Source organism: Lycium ferocissimum, chromosome 8, assembly GCF_029784015.1.
Source record: "Lycium ferocissimum isolate CSIRO_LF1 chromosome 8, AGI_CSIRO_Lferr_CH_V1, whole genome shotgun sequence".
Taxonomy (NCBI): Eukaryota; Viridiplantae; Streptophyta; class Magnoliopsida; order Solanales; family Solanaceae; genus Lycium; species Lycium ferocissimum.
Genome location: NC_081349.1, coordinates 26,384,113 through 26,388,751, shown reverse-complemented (window position 1 = coordinate 26,388,751; position 4,639 = coordinate 26,384,113). Strand labels below are relative to the sequence as shown.

At 29.1% G+C, this 4,639-nt stretch overlaps 1 long non-coding RNA gene across 1 annotated transcript; it reads left to right on the top strand.

Annotated features, from left to right (window-relative positions):
* The first annotated feature begins 806 nt into the window (after window positions 1-806).
* On the top strand, window positions 807-3,485 carry LOC132066765 (uncharacterized). The gene is made up of 3 exons (XR_009416936.1): window positions 807-982; window positions 2,153-2,203; window positions 3,107-3,485. It is a non-coding gene; the product is annotated as an uncharacterized LOC132066765 (long non-coding RNA).
* Window positions 3,486-4,639: the final 1,154 nt, after the last annotated feature.

The following is a 4,639-nucleotide window of genomic DNA, read 5'->3' as shown; positions in this document are numbered from 1 at the left end:
CAATTAATTAAAAAAAATATTCTTGCCCTTCATATTTATATGTCAGTACTATATGTTGTTCATTTTACAAAAATTGACATCTTTTCATGTTTAAAAAAGTTTTTAATTTTAACAGTTCCATTTTTTTTTCCCTTCTTAATAATGCTTTTTTGTAGCGATGACATCGTATGTTAGGATCACAAAATATTAAAGGATATTTTTGATGTGCTAGGGATAAACAATTTGGGAATTAGTTATAGCTTATACCACAATTGTGGTATTATTTTTGTACCACTCTCATTATTGGATAATAATCTCGGGATAAAACACCAAAATGACCAAGATCTCCTTTTCTAAGGCCTCATTTGTTTGCATTTAATGGAGGTCTGAATCTGAATGGTTCAGACCTTAAGCGATTAAGTGTATTTGTTTAGATTAAGATCTAATCACTTATTTGGTCTGAATAAGTCTTAATTATTAAGATCTTAAACAAAGTCTTATTTTCATTAACATGTATTTTTGTATGGAAAATTTTTACACCATTCATTCAATAACCACCAGCTCGACCCCCACCCCCACCACCCACCACCCACCCCAACCCCACGCATCACTAACACACACTCCACCCATCACCACTAATCACCTCTACCAACATAACCACCACCACAACTAGCCGTCACCATCGCGTCAATCACTACAACACCAACCTAATAGCTTTACTATTAAAGGTTCAGGTCCACACGTCTCTGAATTACTTATCATTATTTTTCTCTTGAGGAAAACTATATAACCACCAACCTAATAGCTTTTCTCTTGAATTACTTATAGATTAAACACATCATATTATAGAGAATTCACTTTTCTCCAATTCTTGATATTATTCCTCTCTTTCCCATAGCTTTTGAAGCCATGAATCACAAAACACTCTCTTTATTATTCATAGTCGTTTTTGTCTTAATTTGTTATCTGTCCTCAACAACGGCCTCTCGAAGATTATTATCAGGTTTTGTTATCCCTTCACTTTAATGTAATTGTTTTTTTGTCCGAAATTTTCAGTTGAAGGAACAAATAAATTCATTATTTTGAAATATACCATGTGGAGAATTCGAATTAGTACGATGAATTTGGATTAGAAAACAGTTTTTTCTTTTCATTTCGTTTTTGTTTGTTTTATAGTAACGAATGTTTGGACTTGGATTTATATTAGTGAGAAATTTTAGTTTTGTGTTTTGAGGTTCATATTTCCTTCCCAAACAAAACATAAAATATGTCTTTAAATCAGAAAATGAAAGGATTGTGCTTAAGAAAATATATGTTTGGCCCACGTACTATCTTTCCAGTTCGAATAAATATTTGACTAATAGCCTACTTGATCAAGCTTTTAGGAAGTCAAAAGTGTTTATTTTCTTTTTCAAAAAGTACATATTTTAGATAGTTGAGGTATTTTGCCAAACATTAAAGAAAAAAAGTGTTCTTGAGTAGTAGCAGAAATTATTTTTCAGAAAATAAAAAAGTAATTTAAAATGTTGCAAGCTGCTCTAAATTGGCAAACGTGTTTTAAATTGATTAGTCAAACACAAACCGCTCAGATGATTAGATGGTAAGCACCCTTTACCTACAACCTTAAACACAAAATGCTATTATGCAAAAGTTTTTTTTTTTAAAGCACTTCGGATAAAAAAGAGACTTTTTAAACAAAGCATATTTTAAAACTTTGGCCAAATAGGCTATAAGTTTGGCTATTGAAGGTAAAGTGGATACCACTTTGAACAAATTAAGAAATTCCTTTTTTATTTTATCTACTTTGACCAAATCTTGCAAAGTATAATATTACAAAGGGGAAGAAAAATCTTTGTCCCCCCCCCCCCCCCCCCGCCCCACCCACCCACCACGCAATTATCCAAATATATGAAACAGTGTAATCTTTGCCTCATTAGACCTTTTTTTTTTTTTTTTTTTTTTTTTTTCTCTTTCATTAATGATTTTCTACCAATAGACGCCCGTTCTTTTTTTTTTTTTTTTTTTTTTGTTGAATTGAATTTAAATTTCTGCACTAAATATAAAATAGATTTATAACAATTAGTTTATTTATACTCAGAGATAAGTCAATTTTTATGATAGTATAAATTTTCTTTTACACATACTGTTTAATGTATATCCATTTGAATAGCAGGTCATGGAGGCAGCAAAATGGAAATGCGACCCCATAAATCACCTCCAGATGGTAAATATCTTTGTATTTATATTCTTTCTTTGAAACCTTTCTCACCATTATTTAATGGTAAAAACTAGATATCAACTTTATTTTCTCACAACAATTTTGAATCATATGTGTGTAGAACTTGATTCATTGTTATTGTATGCTTAGGAAAACCAAAAAATTGAAAACATAATTGTAAAATTATCTTATTATTGAGGCCACATGTTCTTTTCCCACTATTGGAAGTAAATAATTAGATCATCATGTAATTAAATATATACTAGAACTTAATTATATACACACACTCTCTAGAACAATCACTATCCAAAATTTTGTGATCAAACTTTAAAAAGTAGAACCTTGAAAGCATAAAGTGGATAACAATTTGGATCAAGAAAGTTATTTTTGTTGTTTATTTTAGTTCTGACAAAGTGATTAATTGTAAGGGAAAGAAAAAAGATAATCCAAATAAAAAATAGTACGTGAGTTAATTAATATATTAGCCTAGATGTTAAATGCTTCAAATGATTAAGGTTTTTTTTCCATTTATCTTATATATTAAAAAAAATGCTTGTTCTTTATTTATTTTAAAATTGCTTAAAAGAAGTAAAGATAACAAGGATTTTTTTATTTAAGGTTAACTGAGAAACAATTTTTTTTTTTTTTAAAAACTTGTGGTCTGAATTCTAAAACATGTCATGAGATTTTTGTGGATATAAAACTTGATGGAAAGACGTCATCCTTTTTATGGCGGACTAATAAGAAAATAGTGTCACATAAAGGATGTGTTCAATATGAGGAAAACATTTTTCATGGGAAACATTTTCCTTCGTACAGAACACACCCAAGTTAATGGAACAACGAGAGTATATATAATCGAGATTGGTCTCGAGATGTAATAATTTGTTTATTTTTTTGGACTTGCAGCTGGAACTATTGAAGCTATCGTTCATTACAAAAACTAGGGATATGCAAAGAGGACTTGTATGGCAATTGTATAAAACCATCCAGTACTATCCCAGAGACACTGCAGTTTTGCTGCTAGATGTAATCACACCCCACCCTAAATTAAATCCATAACTCGTTTTAATTACTGATTCACATTAAACGGTAAAGAATAAACTTCATTGTTTTTCCAAGCAAGGAAAAGAGTTTTGAAGATTTAAATATATAATTATGATGTTTATCGGCTTTAGTTTGTACTTGATGTGTCCTATTTCTATATATTTAATTAAATTTTCATGAAAATATGTTCAAAAGGATAAACTTTAAGGTCAATTAGTTTTTTCTTTTAACCTTTAAGGTTTGCCCATAAGTCAAGCAAGAGTAAAAAATTCAAGACCATCCATCTAGGTCATTCGGTGAAATTTCCTATAGTAATCAACCATTGAATATATATATATATATATAAATATATATAGACTAGTCTCTACGAACGTGCCTCACACGTTATTTTCTGTCCTATGAGAAAAAAATGTTACATTAAGTTATTTATAATTAGATATATTAGTTATTATTAGTTCATACAAATAATACTTTAATACTTCTTTAAAATGATGTTTTTGGTAGATGTTTGTTATTCTTTTACCCATGTTGAAAACTATTTCAACACAAATATTATCCACAATAAGGATTGTGTGACCATATTTTTTTATTTTTGTCATTATAAACATAGAAATATTGAAAACTTTACTGAACAATATTAAAATGATTTCTAACTGATAGTAACATAGAGTTAAAAGATCTAACAATTTTGTGATATGTTCAAAGATAGCCTGTTACAAATAGAGTCATTCATAAAGTAAACTGGGAACAACCCGCTTTACAATGTATACATTGTTACCCGATATGAAATTTCTTTTATTAATTCAAATAATTATTTTTTGCTGGTAGGTGATACTTTGCTTTTTCATCCAAAAAAAATTGTTCAAAAATTGGACAAAGCCCTTCTCTTTGACTAAATGTCCTCTACAGGCATTGATCAACTTATTTTGATTAGAAGTTGTCATTAATACATCCATCTAATTAATCTTCCACATGCATGCATGAATTTAGAAAATTAAACAGACTGTAATTATAGTTTTCTTTTGCACTGTATCTAGGACGACGTGTAATAAGTTTCAGTGTCAAAAACCTATACGTATGGATTGATTCTTAATCTATGAAATAATAAGATATGAAAATCCTAAGGTAAAGCAAGAGAACATCGTTAATTAGTTGGTGCAAAGACCTCCAAACAAAACTAATAAAGTTGAAAATAAAGAGTATAATAATGGGAAGAAATTATACCTCTCGAGAAGTTGGCCGAATTTTGTTATTCTCTTTCTGAAGCAGTATCAAAGCTTGAAATTAATACTCCTTGAAATCAAAAGAAACTATTTTTCTCTTGATATGATAAAGTGGATAAGTAAAAATGAAAACTTATTTTTAATATGGTAGAAAAGCAAAAATGAGAAAACA